General features: G+C 36.6%; 2 long non-coding RNA genes across 3 annotated transcripts in view; both read right to left on the reverse strand.

Moving 5' to 3' along the window:
• LOC144320534 (uncharacterized) overlaps window positions 1-16,270 on the reverse strand; it is a 538,453-nt gene that overhangs the window by 370,695 nt on the left and 151,488 nt on the right. The gene's annotated exons all lie outside the window — the stretch shown is intronic.
• The window catches only part of LOC144320535 (uncharacterized), a 75,826-nt gene continuing 62,494 nt past the window's right edge, over window positions 2,939-16,270 (reverse strand). For both annotated transcript variants that reach the window (XR_013386169.1, XR_013386168.1), the window contains one exon: window positions 2,939-3,482. This is a non-coding gene — a long non-coding RNA (uncharacterized LOC144320535). The remainder of the gene's footprint in view (window positions 3,483-16,270) is intronic.

Raw genomic sequence — 16,270 nt, forward strand, 5'->3', positions numbered from 1 at the left:
ATTTTACAATTCCACTTAAAATAGGCAAGGAAATAGTATTGATGCACTATTTTTTAACACAAAACTTTGGTTTTTATTAATGCCAAGTATAATAAAATGGCATTCACTTTCTCTTACTAATAACCAAACTTAATTTTGTTTCTTATTATTTTATTTCAAAGGATAAACATTTGAACGTGAGCAAGACACTGTGCCCCAAACAATATTGTGCCTAACATAAAGAGGTGACATATTGTAAAAATGGTCTTCCTACATTTTTAGGGCTCATCCTGATAAAGATATCAACAGGCTTCCAGTCATGACAAGGCAAAAACTACAACAGACACAAGTGACCTAATAAAAGTCTGCACTGGGTAAAATTGCCAAACTGCTCAGTGATCTACAAAGTCATACTTCTGTACCTAGTATATTATCTTACTGCATTCACCAGCTTCCAAGTTCAACTCTCACCCAAGATTATAGTGTTCAACACTTTGTTCATAGGTTTTTAGAGTTTCAGATACCACTGAGATTCTATTGAACAAATGCATTCTTTGATTCCTTCTGCCTGATAAAAATGGCAAGATTCAAGCAGGGCTACATGGACATGGATTTCACAGGGAGGATGTCTGCTCACAGGAATACACATTCTTGTTTCTGAGACAGGCTGTGAGCTCTTCCATGAGCCAGCCACACCTAGTTTACATCTTAGATCCTGTTCTGCATATCTGTACTCCTTGATTAGCTGTATCTGTACCTTCCATCCCACATTTCTATCCCAGACCAATTGATATAAGCCATATAGAATGGAGACAAATGTATCCAAAATAATCATCAGTTCTATCTTATCCCAAGGCCTCCATGTGCATGTTTTTGTTTTATTAAAAAGTGGACAAAAACAAGATTTCTTGGGTAGAGAAAAACTTCCTAGTCAACAAAGTTGTGTTCAAGTTCTGTAGAATAGAAAATGGCAACCTGATCAACCACTTCAATTCAAAATTCCCCTTCTCAAAATTCTAATCCCCTCCAAAGAAGTAGAGCTTTCTGGTCCAGAGGATGCATTTAGAAATCTAACAGGCGCAGGTTTAAAACACACTCCCATAAAACCTTACATATATGACCATGAGCAAGACACTATCTCCCAGCCTAAATCCACCCATTGGGTAGAATGGGAACAATAATCAACATCTACCTCATAGGGGTGTGAAGATTCAAGGAAAGTACTTAGAATAAGACCCTGAGTAATATTAAGTGTTCCATAATGTTACCTGCTATTGTTAATATTATCATCCAGGGGCTCATTCAAAACCAAGTAAGATGGATAATCTCCCTTGTGAAATTAATTTATAAATCTGATAAGCCACAAGGCCTCAATGGCATATCTGACCAGAGTAGAACCATGCAAATAAATTCATGATCCTCCTACCCAGCCTGAATCTCATTATCTTCAACTGGCAAAAGCAACGAACCGTACCAATTTCTCAATAGACCTCACTAATCTTTATGAAAACACAGTGTTCAACCTGAATAGGACCTCTCTAACTGAAAACCTACACATGCATTCTCCAAATGTAGCCATCAGGCAGATCCAGATACAGTCCACTTACCCGAGTCAGACCACATGGTCTGCATAAAGTCCTCTTTTAGGTTTTTGGTGGACTTCAGGTGATCTCAGATCCACCACAATGGGCTACTTCCTTACTATAAAAACCATCTTGAGACACTGCTTCAGTGCCCAAGGCTCATTGTTAGGCTTTTATCAATAGGTAACCATCTCTGAGAAGGAGCTTGATATCGTAGAAATTCCCTGCTCTGTGCCCCAGCTAATCAAAGGTGATTCAAACATATTGCCCTGCTTATACATGCAGAATCAACAAGCAGGAGAAACTACAACCAGCCTGACACCAAACATCTTCAGAACAGAATGAAGAACTAGAAAGATCATCCAAGTAATCACCACCCTCAAAATGCCTAAAGAAGATGAGAGGAGATTCTAAGGGTCACAAGTGGTATTTTCCTGTAGCCTTCAACACAGCTCAGAGCCTTTAATAAACTGACTACATATTATCTCACTGCCTTCATCATGCCCAGTCCATCCCCTGTACCCTATGACCCTGCCTTATTGAACAAATAAGCTTCCCTCTCACACCTTGATACTATTAACCATCATCATTCTCTATACCTGAACAACCATTCCCTATTAAAGTCACCAAAATCATACTTTTCCTTTAGAATCCAGCTGGAACATCCTCATCCTGCATGTTATCTCTATCCTAGTACTGAACATATCCTATTGTGATTGCAGGTTTGCATTTTAGTCTCACCTACTAGAATTTAAGCCCTCAAGGGCAGGAACATTATAGATCAATGTAGGTCCATAAGAGGCTCTCAAAGCTTTTTGATATAATGGATATGGCTACTCATAGTAGAAAGTTTACTGTACTTTTTACCTATTGTATTTCAATTAGTTATTACTGGTTTATATGAAAACTGTTAACTTTACATTATTTTCCTATCTTGTTTCTAACTAGTTTATCGGAATTACTTACCAGTCATAATAGTTCCAACTGGTGGTCCTCTTAGGCTTTTTCTGACCAAAAATTCATATCATCTGGATATGTCAATGTGCTAATCTTTTATTTTCAAATATTTATATATCTTATTTCTATTTTATAATTCATTGCATAGCCCCCAAATTCAAGAATATGGTCAAATAATTATGGTGATTTTAGAGTCCTGTTTTATTTCTGATTTTAGGACAGTCACTCACATTTTCCCATTAAATATGATGTTGGCTATTAGTCTTAAGCAGCTGATTCAATTAAAAGACAACATTTCTCAAAATAAAAAGCCAAGGCCAATCTCTTTAGAACAAAATTACAAAATTAAAATACACAGGAAGGTAAATCAAGCAAAAGCAAACAAAGAATATAAAGAGATAATATTAATATTAGACAGATTGGAAAATGAAGCCTTTTATTTGTACATCTTTCTTGGATGTGGGATATAGTGTTCCAGTTTATTAGAAGCAACTGCTAGAGAAAGGATTTTGAGGTTTGGGGTTAATTCCTTCTAAAAAAAAAAAATATGATAGTGGACTCTTGAAAAAGAAAAAGGAAAGATTCAGTTTGGGATTATGAAATAAAGCACAATTAAGTTTTTGTTTACACTGTCCAGGATATGATTTTAAAAGCTGGGCTTTTTTTTTTTTTTTTTTTTTTTGTATGATTGAATTTTTTTTCACAGGGGTATGTTATGCCAAAAACGTTTTAAACACAAAAATTCTTAGCTGGTTTATAGATTTCTCTAGGAATTGAAGATGATGAGATCCAAGCTGGGCTTCAAGGTCATGAGTTTCTGAAAGTGAAGGATTTTTATGAGACCACTGTTCTCTTCCCTACAAGTAGATGTTTGAAGGCCAAGCCTGTGTTTTATTCTTTGCATGACAAGGCCAGGCACAGACGGAGTCTTGAGTTGTATTAGTAAATTCCTTCTTCTCTTGCCTAAGGGGAAAGGAAGAGAAAGAAAAACATAATCTGGCTATACTTACTATTGTCATTTATTATTCTATTTCCATATTCAACACTGATAGTATCCTAAAATACTAACTCCCCACTTCTGAATCTAAATTTTGATTCATCTCTTGGTTATCTACAATATATTAGAAAGTATACCTAAGTGGTGAGCATATTTATTTATATTTAAAATACTTAAGCAAGTATGCAAAGACACAAAAAATAAGGTGAAATATTAAAAATAAAAATAGAGGAAGAAAAACAATGATGAAGCTAGCCTGGAGACATTTAAATACATTGTATATATACTTTTTATCTGTATTAAAATTCAGTTGATGTGCCACAGAATAAAATAGTAATGAATTTATAAGACAGAAAATAATTTTCCTGTCATATAAGATTTCAGGCAGGTAAGATGGGTCTGCTCTACACAATATTCAGAAGCCCAAGCTACTTTGGCTATTTCATGGTTCTATTGCCTCTCATTTGCATGGTTCAAGATGGCCAACTCTTCATTGCACCTGCATTCCATTTGCACACCTCAATTTCACTCTATCTCATTGGCCAGAGTGTATTTACACGGCCACCTAAGTCAAGGAAGATTGGGAGAATAATGTTTATTTAAGCAGTCATGTTCTCAGCTTAAAGTTCTATCACTGCATAAGAAGTGAAGGGAGAAACAGATATAACTAGCAGTTTTAACCTTATCATTAAGGCCTTAAATATTAATATTCTTCCAACCAACTAAAAAGAAAAACCACTTGAGTGGCTCAGTAGGGTAAGCATCTGCCTTCAGCTTGGGTCATGATCTTGGGGTTGTGGGATCGAGCCCCACATCAAACTCCCTGCTCAGAAGAGGGTCTGCTCTCTCTCTCCTTCTTCTCTTCCCCCTGCTCATGCACTCTCTCTCTCTCTCTCTCAAATAAACAAAATATCTTCAAAAAAAAAAAAAGGAAAGAAAGAAAGAAAAGAGAAAGAAAGAAAAGAAAGAAAGACTACTATGGTTGTATAATTCATGGTGAATATAAGATAGAAAATGAAAATTTTCTTAGGAGAATTACAAATGTTTTTACTAGTAGAATTTCTCCAAAGTGCTATATGTTCTGAAACTTTGCCTAGCAGAGAAAGTCTTTGTGCTTCCCTTAACCCTGAACTCCAACTTAGCTACAATTCTGAAGCTACACTTTCGGCCCCAAAATGAATATTATCACATGATATTTGGTGTTCCAAGGGAAAAAAAACTCATTTTTATTCCTTCAGTTTATGTGCTTAAACATAAAAGTGAAGAAAATTGATTTTGATTTTTTTTTACTGGAATAAATCTAAATATAGCTTTCTTTGACTATACATAGATTATGGTGAAACTTTATTCCCAAACTCAGATATTCTAGTTCACAAATTTCTTCTTCTACTTTATTTGCTCCATATTAATTTCTCTGTATTATTCTTCAGGAATATTTATTATATATTTATAATACATAATAAAAATAGCTTATATTTCCATACTTGTTTTATCTTTTATCATGTTTCTCTCTCTATTCTTTTCCTTGCATTATGATGGTATTCTTCCCGTTTGTGCCCCATACCATGGTCACAATTTTTTGTGAATAATAGAAATTAAAATAGAATAGAATAATAGAAATGGAAACATTTCTATTATTTAGTGCAATTATTATTTATAATCAATGTCCCTTGTGAATTCCAACTTTTAGCATTAAAAAGAACTAGCTTTACTTCATGTAAGATTATTCGGCCTATATTTTACTTTGTCTGTTATTAAAATCACAATCTCTACTTTTGTCTTCATTTCTATAATAGTTTTGTGTTTTCTTCAACCTCTTTCTTAGAATGGGGGAGAGGGTCTCACTCTTTTTTTATTTGGAAGTGCTTCCAAAGTATTTATTTATTAATTGCTAGTTTTTTCTCTCCTATATGGCTGGAGACAATCAACCAACCCACCAAACAAATAGTACATATTGAGCATCTACTATGTCTCTGGAACTAGGCTAAGAATTTGTCACTTGATAGGAAATGAGAAAAACAAGATGCTGGCTTCCATGGAATTTACTATCCAGCAGCAAGCAGGGTGAATCATAGTGAATTTCACCAACAAGAAAGCCTGTTTGCTACAGGAAGCTTATATGGCAAGGGACTTGATCTAGGCTAGATGGTGGGAAAATACCTCAAGAGGTAGCACTCAGGCTGAGACTTGAACACTGAATGGGAGTTGAGAGTTAAGGAATAAGCCAGGGACAAAGGATAGAGAAGGGAAAGGGAGAGCAGCAAGGTGACTCCATGAAAAGGCTCATAATAGAAGCTGGCAGTGAGAGGAAAGAGCATAGAGCATCCTCAAGGCTCTTCTCCCAGATGGCTGGAGCTTGAGGTGTGAAGGGTCAAGTGGAACAAATTTTATCTGAGTGATAAACTGTGCCTCCAAGTGAGGCAGGGGAGGAGAAGAGAGCACCTATATGATGTGAGAACTAATGGCTTTTAAGCTCCCCAACCCCACGATTTTATAACATGATCGTACCTAAGTTAATTCTGCCAGTACCAACGGAGTAAGCCTGGGCTACTACCCACAATTTGCCTTAAGTGTGAGTCGGTATCTTACCTAAGAGAAAGATATCACAACAGTTACCTAGAATAGTCAATGGCCAAAAATCATCCAGCATGAGTCAATTTTAGCCTATAGATGCTCAATAAATATTACTTGGTTGGTTACTTGGCTCATCATCTCCACATGTATACAAATGAAAAGACTGGCAATTAAAATATACCTATGTGTTAAATTTTAATTTAATTTCCAGACTTGTCTAAGATCTTTAACATTAAGATGAAAATGAAAATTAAAGGGGTAATATATGCACATCTCACAAAGGATTAAGAGAAGCTGTAGTCTTTCAACAACCACAAAAGTTTATCCTCAATGCCTCACAAGGATCATTGAAGAGAGAAAAGAAAGATGGTCAAATGTCAGTGCTTCCATTCCAAATATGAACTGAGGGTACAATAGTGTGATTCATTACAAGTAAAATCAAAGACGCTGTGGACTGAACAAAACACATGAATATCAGACTAATCCTCCCTGTGTCAGTGACTTACTACGGGATGCTGTGGTCCCACTTAACCTCACTGTGTCTCTATTCCCCAATTTGTAAAAGAGGGTTAATAATTTTAACCTACTTCTCAGAGATAGTAGACAGATTAACTATAATAACAATAAACTGATTAAAAACACAAATCATTAGAACGTTTTAGCAAGAGCCACAATTTCTCATAGTAAGAAATGTGAATTTCTTCTTCTCTAGAATTGTGCCAAATGCTTCAATGCTAATAATTTAAAAGAATGAAAAATATATAGTGACCTTCTTTTTCAGTGACTGGAAATACTCTCTGGACTGAGTCTCTCTCTCTCTCTTTTTTTTTTTTTTTTTTTAGTAAAAACTTAACTTTTTTTAGGTGTAAAAAATGACTTTGATCCTATCTCAGCCAAGTAATTCAATGGATGGCAACTCAGCCAAGAAGATTTAAGAGCACTGTCCCCAACTTACAAGACTCCACTGAAAAATACTCATTTAGCAGTTTGAGAGTTACCTTGACCAAGAATTTATGCCAGAAACAACAAGGGCGTAAAGATAAAACAGCTTTAGCCCACTAATCAAAATAAACTTATCCTAGACAAATTTACTGAATAAGTACAGGGCTAGCCAATTCAATTGTCTACCCAAACTTCACACTTATAAGAGTATAAATATCATGCACCTAATGCTATTCCTAAAACAATTAAGCTTATTGTTTCTCCAGAAATTGAAATTACAGGAAAACACTGAAGTTCATTGTCAAGCACTGGTCATAACAATTACTAAATAGCCCATCTGCTTTTGTACCGTTCCTACCACATCCAGAATGCTGAAAGTCTGGCGCAGAGAACAAGTTAGGCAAACATTAAAAGAATCTAAATCTGCACAATACATATCAGTATTAAATCCTGGCTGACTACAATTTATTAACACCCACAGATAGATTACTTCTGTTGAAGTTAAACAGCCTGGAGGAAAAAAATGGATTTTCTATAATCCAGCTACCCAGTTTCCCTTCAATTTTCAAAAGATTACAATTTCCATTTTATGACATGACTACATTTCTTCCACCAGAGGGCAAAAGATAAATTACATTGTAAATAATGGGGGTGGGATCTCAGGACAGGAGGATTATAAATCCCACCTCCAGAAGAGTTGTGAACCCTCCCACTTTGCGATGGAAGCACATATGCAGAACAAGGCTTCCACGTAGCTATATGGCCACATGACTTGCACAAAATAAGGCAGAAATTTTCCAAAACAGCAGCAAGTTAAACAATGTTTCCAAGGTCACAAAATTACTTTCTATCGCCCCCCTTTCCAAGTCACAAAGGAGAACTACCCAATAATACTAATGCAGTGCTTCCTTCTGGAGATAGTCCAACCTACTTTGATGAAGGGTTCTCCAATGAGAACTTGAAATCTGACGAAGGAAATACAAAACAAAGTAAAAAGTAGAGTTTCTTATACTGGAATATTTTCAAGTTGTTAACAAAAGTGTAACATTTATCATTTTTAAAGTTTTTATCCTTAAAAATATGCTAAAATAAGGCTTTTAAGTTATGAAGTGGTGGGTATATTGCCATAACATGCCAGATTACTCTATCTAGGTATGATCATTGTTTCTAGAATAACTAAGCATTAAGTTGAAGGAAAGTTTGAGGTAGAGTAGCATTAACCATGAAATAAAATTGTATTCTTGTTATTCATACTAGATATCCAAGAATAATGAAAATTTGAAGAGAAAAGGAAAGATTTAGATTAGTTTGAACTATTCATAAAATTTAAGGAAGTAAAATAATTCTTTTTAATAAAAATAGAGCAACCTTTCCACTGGTATTCAAACAATACCAGATGGCCTTCATTGGTACAAACCTGTCTTCTACATACATTTCAGAGAGGAATATTTATTGTCCCTGGGCCAATTTAAAATATATTAATGGATATATGTAGTCAAAGCAGAGTAGATCAGAAAAATTTCCAAGACCAATATTAAAAATGAAATTAGTATAATATTAGATTGTCTCTAAGCTTCAGACTTCCTATTCTGTCTTCCAAATACCCAACCAGTGTCCCTTCTGAGGTCCCTGCTACAAGATTTATCAGAAAAATGTATCCAGATGAAGAATCTTTTAATTTTCCTAAGGGAATGTTTGACTATAGTTTTCTACTGCATAAGATAAGTGTGAAAGTGTATTAGCAAATACGATGGAAATGCTAATTAGAACATTAAGGCAATTTATTCAATGCAAAATGAACATAAAAATAAGCATTATAGGCGCTGGAACATTGAAAGTTCTTAAATGACTTTGTACATTTGGAGAGAAATGCGAAATATGTAATATTTCTTTTATTTCAAACTACACTAGATGCATAATCAATTTGGATAAAAATCCAAATTCATTGATCTCCAATGAATAATCAAAAACCACTGGAAATACTGAATAAGAAGCAGTCCCAAAATAAGTTTTCTAATTTCTCTTTTCAATTTATAATGTATAGGAAGAGAGGCTACCCACAAAAATCAGAATCTGAGTATCCCTCTGTCCTGCCCAAGGTAAATGATTAAATTTCCAGGTTCAATTGTCAGTATGGTAGAAACTGACAAGCCATGACCCCCCTGCTCTATCCCCACATACAGATTTAGCAGGGTTTAAAAATTAGACTTTCAAAAGAAAACAGAAACACTTTGTTCTTCACACATTAAGATGAAAAACAAATTCTGCCAGAGGAAGGATTAGTATAAATTTTAAAGTTCTAGTTCCAAAAAGTTTTATTATAGATATTGCTTCTTTCACTATTGCAACTAAAAGAATTCATAAAAGACTTTAATCTTGAGTGTTTTTACTGGATAGCTGTGGGTTCAATGTGATTACTGTAGAGGTTGTAAGATTGATTCCAAAGTTTGCTCAGAAGTTTCAGTAAGCTATTGTTTATGGATACAATAATCATAATCATATATTTTGGTCACTAAAATCCAGAAAGGAAACACTCTCCTGCCTCCCTCCTTTGAACAAGGTCACACTCCTTTTTTATCAATAGAACCCACCAAATTTTTTTATATGAATGTGCTTTTTTTAAGTATCAACGTAAGTTAACATTCTGCTTTCCTCCGTTTTTAGCACATCCTTATGGAATAAGTTTCTATTCATTATGAACGTTTATAATGTCATCATTATATTGCCAGTTACTACAACTCTGTTGATTACCTCCTGCATGCAAGGCAATGTACTAGAGGTCACTCGTTATCACGGTTCTCACAATACATTGGCCAGTTCCTTTCTCCTACCTTTATATCATCACCCACCTAGCAGAACCACTTAGAATATTGACAGAGAAGCCCAGCCTGTCATACTTTTAGACTTTTAAATATGTTCATAAACCAAAGATCTCTTGGTAATAGCAATGGCCATTTTTTGAGTGCTGCAATGGTCAATTCACTAAGCTTCTCTGCCTCTCTAGGTCCTGCGAGGCTGATCTCTATGGACTGGATGACTCAAGCTCTGAGCTTTTGGTTTCTAGTTCACCTTGACCCTGGGGAGCCATCCACAGATCAGAGGCAGGAGGAGAGAGATGGTGGATTTCTTCTCTGTTCCCCTCCTGCCTCAGTGTAAGATTCTATCACTGCTTTCCTCCACAGTCCAAACTCTCCCCACATTCTGGTAATGACTGGCAGTGTTCTGGAAGTCTCTGGCTCCTTCATCATCCTTCCTTTGCTCCCTTTACCTTGCCCAATCCTCTGTACACAGCCTCTTCATGAACATCCGTTAATTTGAACCATTTGTGGTAGGCATACTTCTGAGATGGCTCCTCATGTGTCCCTCCCCTTAGGTTTGGGTGAGTCTAGCCTAATGAAGTATACCCTTATAAAGAAGGCTTAGGGATCAAAGACAAAAGAAGTCAGAGAGATTCAAAGCTGCAGCAGATACTCAAAGGTCCCAAAAGAGCAAACCGCCATATTGTGGAGAAGGTTACATAGCAGGGAATGGCAGGCAGCCTTCAGGACCTGAGTGACCCCTCAACAGCCAACAAGAAAACAAACAAACAAATGAAAAACAAAACAATGGGGACCTCAGTCCTACAACCACAATCAGAAGAAGCTTGGAGAAGGATCCCAAGCTCCAGATGTCCAACACTTTAATTTCAGTTTTGTGAGATTCTGAGCAACAGACCTAGCTAATTCATACAGAGATGTCTAACCCACAAAAACCATAAGATAATTGAGTGTTGACACCATTATCACAAAAACATGTCACACCAGTTTACTTAATAGAAATGCTTACACTTTGCTTTAATATTTGGAGTAATTTCAACTTAAAAGAAACATATACTTTTTCTTTTCCATAACCTTTCTCATTCCAGAAAGGATTTAAAGTAGCTAACATAGCTTTCCATATAGTACATTGTCCAAACTTTTTAAAAGATATCCACATCCTAAACCTTGTCAGCATTAATGAGTTTGTATTGTCTTAAAAACTGATTTCTTAACTTCGTTTGAATGAATTATGTCCCTAAATATTAAAAAATCTTTGTCTTACTTGGGCATCTCGAGCACTTGCAAGTTGTACAGTTCTGGTTCAATATCATTTCTTACCTCCTATTCCTGTCACTGTTTCAAAATTAGGTGAATGGCTGGCTAACTCCTTTCATAAATCAAATAACATTCTTCCTGTGGTTTCAATGGAGTAAGTCAAGCTTCAGAAACCAGCAGAGATACTTACAGTAGCACTGTTCCGGGGACCCCAAGGAATGAAAGACTCTGTGAAATTGCTCTGTATAAGTCACAGCCCCACTCAACATAATCACAAGCTCCACTGCAGTTGCAAACAATGGAGGTTTGAATTCTAAATCAGTCCTTCAATTATCAGAGCTGTCACTCCTTCTCCTTGATGGTTTTTTTCTGCTCCAGCAAAATCCCAATCGCTACTGCTATTGCTTCAAAGTTCTTAAATACTTCCCCTCAGAGTTTTTCTTGAGAACAGAAAATTTCCAGGAAGCAATGACTATTGATGAATGTTGACATAAGGAAAGGCTTCTCTCTGCAATATGTTCAACTTCTCTCTCTCTTGAACTCTCTCAAATCTTCCTCCATAAAAATTTAAACATCCTTGAGTTGCTTGATTAAAAAAAAAAAAATCCTCCCTCACACTCCTATAGACCTTTATCTTATATTCATTTCTTAGCCAAATTTCTAGGCTTATCCATATCCACTTTATGCCTTTCCTCCTGACCCATTAATTTGGCTCCTGCCTCCATTGCTTTATGGAGGCAATACTTGCTTAAGAGTACCAATGATCTTCACATCACTAAATACAAAAGCTGGTTCTCAGTCTTCATTTACTTACTATCTAAGAAACATTCTTTTTGAAATCTCCCTTCCCTTGGCCTCTGTGTGTGTGTAAATACACTTACATATATTTTAAATCTCTGTGCATCTACCATTAGTGATTCCTGTTAAAGAATCTCTTCATAGGAGCACTTGGGTAGAACTCCTGCATAAATAATTGTTCATCAAAAACCCTAAAGACAATCTGCTGCAAGTAAATATAAAACTGTAAATAAAACATATCCTAGATAGAAAAACGAGACCAGAAATCTTTTATTCTCTGAAATGAGAAATTGTAAAAGCCACCTTAAAAAGAATACTTATTCAAATTAGATTAGGACATTCATCACATTTAATAAGGTGGTCAGGGTTGACATCATGCAAACAATAGACATGTAACTTATTAAACAAATCAATGAAGGATTAGCTACTCACTGGGACTTGACCTTGACGATATGAGATAGAACTGTGTAAAACAAAGAACAGGGGTCTGTATGAGGAGAAGGAAATGAGACCCCTGAAGTAAAAATTTGTCAGTTTCCACTGATGCTCAGGACAGACAGCACTCTTAATATGCAGAACTACCCTGACGTGTAGAAAAACAAGCGACCCTACTGGATCAATCACTGTAGATATGCCTTATCATCATCTGATCCCCTCGGTCTAGAATCATCCATTCATTCAACAGCTTTCCGTCAAGTATCGACTTTGTGGCAGGCACCACAGTATAGGAAGTGGGTTTCAGGAATAAGATGCTCAAGGAGAGGCGAGTCTATAGAGAGAAGGAGGGTAGTACTTAGACAATTACAAAGTGGTTGGAGCACTCTGTTCACCGAGGTCCCTGTTGATGTGTGTGCCCTTTCCTAACAGCCTACCAATGTAGTCCTGGTTCTTGAGTCAGGCGTAACTTCTGCCACAAATTAATAAGGCAGTATTCAGTTTATCAGCAAGTCTCTTGTGAATTTATTAGCGGGAATCGGGCTCTCTAGGCAAACGCATCCAATCTAATATCTGCAAATGCAAAGTTGAGGTCCAGGCCCCAAAACCATGAAGACTCTATCTCATAAGGCTCTGTCTGAAGCAGCAGATTGATACTTTTGACAACTCTTAGAAACAGGAAAAACCACTTATCAGCAACTCTCAACTCTCAACTCTCACAAGCCAGGTCTCCCTAGGTCATGTTCATTATAAAAGTACACGGACTCTCAGCTTATTCTATAGCAATGATTCTCAGACTTTGGTGAGTATAGGAATCCCCTGGAGAGATTATTTTAAATGTCAATTCCTAGGCTCCACCCTAAGATTTTCAGATCCAGAAAGTTTGAGAGAGGACCCAGAAACATGTTTTTTTTTTCCCCCAGCGCTCTAGGTGATTCTGATATGGGTTGTATCCAAGACTACACTTTAAGAAACATTCTTTAATATTGACACTAAAACTGGTTTCCATAAATTTAAGGTATATGCACTAAGGTATATGCACTAATGTATTAAGTGACCTCTGTAAGCTTATTTTTAATACTAATTACAGACTCATTACTATTACAGTTCAAAATTCAACTCATAGCCTTATAGATAGGGCCCGCATAGTCCCATTGTTTTATCCAGGCCTGCCTTGCCCCTGTCCCCAACCAAAGCAAGGACTCTCTGGCCTGCTCTGTGCTCTGCATCCTAAAACACTTAACCCTTCCAAGAAGCCCATCCCAAATAATCCATTTTATGATGGCTTTTCCTTACTCTGCTCATCTCTGGTCCTTGGTGTAGTCCTATAGATTACTTCACATAATACACATTTGGATACATGTTATTTTATTGTTTTATTTTTGTATCTTGCATAGATATTAGAGATAACATGCAAAATTGTTTGATAATTTTTAAATCCAAATGATGATTAGGCACAAACAGAAATGAATCCACTCTCCCTCTGACACCGGCCAGAGTGCATCCCTGTGATCTCCTCACTGATATTTCTTCCTTTTCTAACCAAATTGATCCTATTCACATCAGGTGTTTGGTTTCGATGTGAGCAAGTTTAGTACCAAGAAGGGATCATATATGACAAGAGGAAGAAGTAGAACATGAAAAGCAACCAGATCTCAAATTCTAGATAGAAGACTAATTTCCTTAATAGTAAAGATAGGAAACCTCGAGACTCTGGGTAAGACAAGTGAATATAACAAAATGTTAATTGAGAACTTAGAGTGTTGCCTCAGAAATGGTAGTGTAAGACAAAGCTAATAATAGAGACACCAGATACTCCACCTTTTAAAGAAATCTGCAAAAAATTGAGAGCCAGGGGCAGCCTGTGTGGCTCAGCGGTTTAGTGCTGCCTTTAGCCCAGGGCGTGATCCTGGAGACCCAGGATCAAGTCCCACATCGGATTCCCAGCATGGAGCTTCTTTCTCCTTCTGCCTGTGTATCTGCTTCTCTTTCTCTCTGTGTCTCTCATGAACAAATAAATAAAATATTTTTTTAAAAAATTGGAAGTCAAACACTCCCTCCATGGCCTACCAGAAGAAAGTCACACCAGTCCTACAACTCTCCCCTGGCCAATGATCATTCCAATCCCCAGACCTACTCCCAACCAACCTTAGAAGCAATATACTAAAGAGAGGAAGAGAAGTGCAGAACAATAAATGTCATGCCTAGTGAGGAAGAGCTCCAGCTCTCAAACCAGCAACTTGCTAATTTACTTCTTAATTGCCTTTTGTATGCTGCGTAGTACTTCAGAGATCAGTGGAGGATATTTCCAGGCATTGTACAAAGATGTCACCTAAGAGCCAATAGTTCCATTTCAATTGAGTTGCCATCTTTGCCAATATGGTATCAGTAACTGATACCAGTAACTGTCAGTAACTGAATGCTCACTCCCAGAGCCTGAAATACAACTTTCTTTTACACAGATTTTATAATGCTGTGACTGTGAGTTAAACATGTAAAAGTTATTTATACTCTTTATTGATTCTTAACAAAAACAAAACAAAATCCTGTCTTGGCAGGGGTCAGTCCTGAAAACCAAAATACACTACTTACTTAGTAAATTAATTTCGGGTCTGATACCACCAAGGTTAAGCACTCCATTGAGAAAGAGAGACACTGCAGGGCACTCTTCTTCCCAGATGTGGCAGCAGAGTGATTCTGAAGGTTGATGCAACGTTAACCCTCAAGTGAACTGGAAAAAGAGTCTGATGTTTTTACCACTACCCAAAAGCAATTCAAGAGGAGAGTAGGAAAAAGCCCCAAATTTCTCCTGCGAGATATTGGGTGGAGAAAAAGCATCCCAGGTTTAGTAGCATGGTAGCTCTGAATGAGCCAAATGATTCAAAAATTCATTTTGCATCATCCATTACATTAAAATGATGCTCTTCAGCTTTCAGACACAGTACCATTCTGTCATCATCCACATGTGTTAAGATGAAAGCAAGACTCCATTTATTTCTAGTTTCTTTGATGAAAGATGCTGTGATGTGTATGTGATATTTACTGATACATCAATTCACAATTGATTGTGATTGTCGCAAAAATGGAAAACTTCAAACAATGTAAAATGGAGATGGATCTCTGCCATAAAATACAGAGGACAATCATTCATCTGAGTGTGTCTCTGCATTCCTACTTTCAGTAACTCAGTATGTGGACCTGTCTAAACCATACTCCCTTTCCATCCAGACCACAATCTGGACCCCATTAGACCAGATACTTTACCTTACTGCAGTTGTAACACCAGGGGAAACCACATGGGACTTTAGAGAATGTGGATCAGGTTAACAGCTTGGTTTTGTCACTTACCAGCTGGGTAACCCAAAGCATATATATATTTTAAAAACTCTCACAGCCTCAATTTTATATTCTTTGCATATAAAATTTGGACAATGCTTTAACTCCTTCGTTAGTCGGGGAGTTTTAAGTTAAATAATACTTGGGGAAACACCTAGTACTGATGTTCCTGAGCACAAATGCTCTGTAATTCATCTTTTCAAAAATCTATTAATGATGATATCTTTCTAAGTTATCCTCCATGTTACTAGTTCTTTATCCTTCTCTGCTACCTGTTATAGCTGTCACAAAGTTTCCAAGTACAAATGAAGTGACCCTCGTCAAGCAATAAAGAAACAAATCCTCGAACAGCTACTTCCCATCTGACAGTTGGTGTGCATATGCTTCACTGACTTTACTGTTTAGCCATGAAACCTTCATCATAAGTGTCATTTGGCTTTAACTTTGCAATAAGGTAATTATAGTGCTGGGCTTATTAAAAACAGACTCCATCACAGAAGACTTTGACGGATGTTGGTTGAAGTTCTAACGTGACAGGCAACTGGGATGAGCAAGTACACAGCAAAGCCAAAGACATTATGTTGCAAATGCTGTTT

Source organism: Canis aureus, chromosome 9 (assembly GCF_053574225.1).
Source record: "Canis aureus isolate CA01 chromosome 9, VMU_Caureus_v.1.0, whole genome shotgun sequence".
In the NCBI taxonomy this organism is placed as follows: Eukaryota; Metazoa; Chordata; class Mammalia; order Carnivora; family Canidae; genus Canis; species Canis aureus.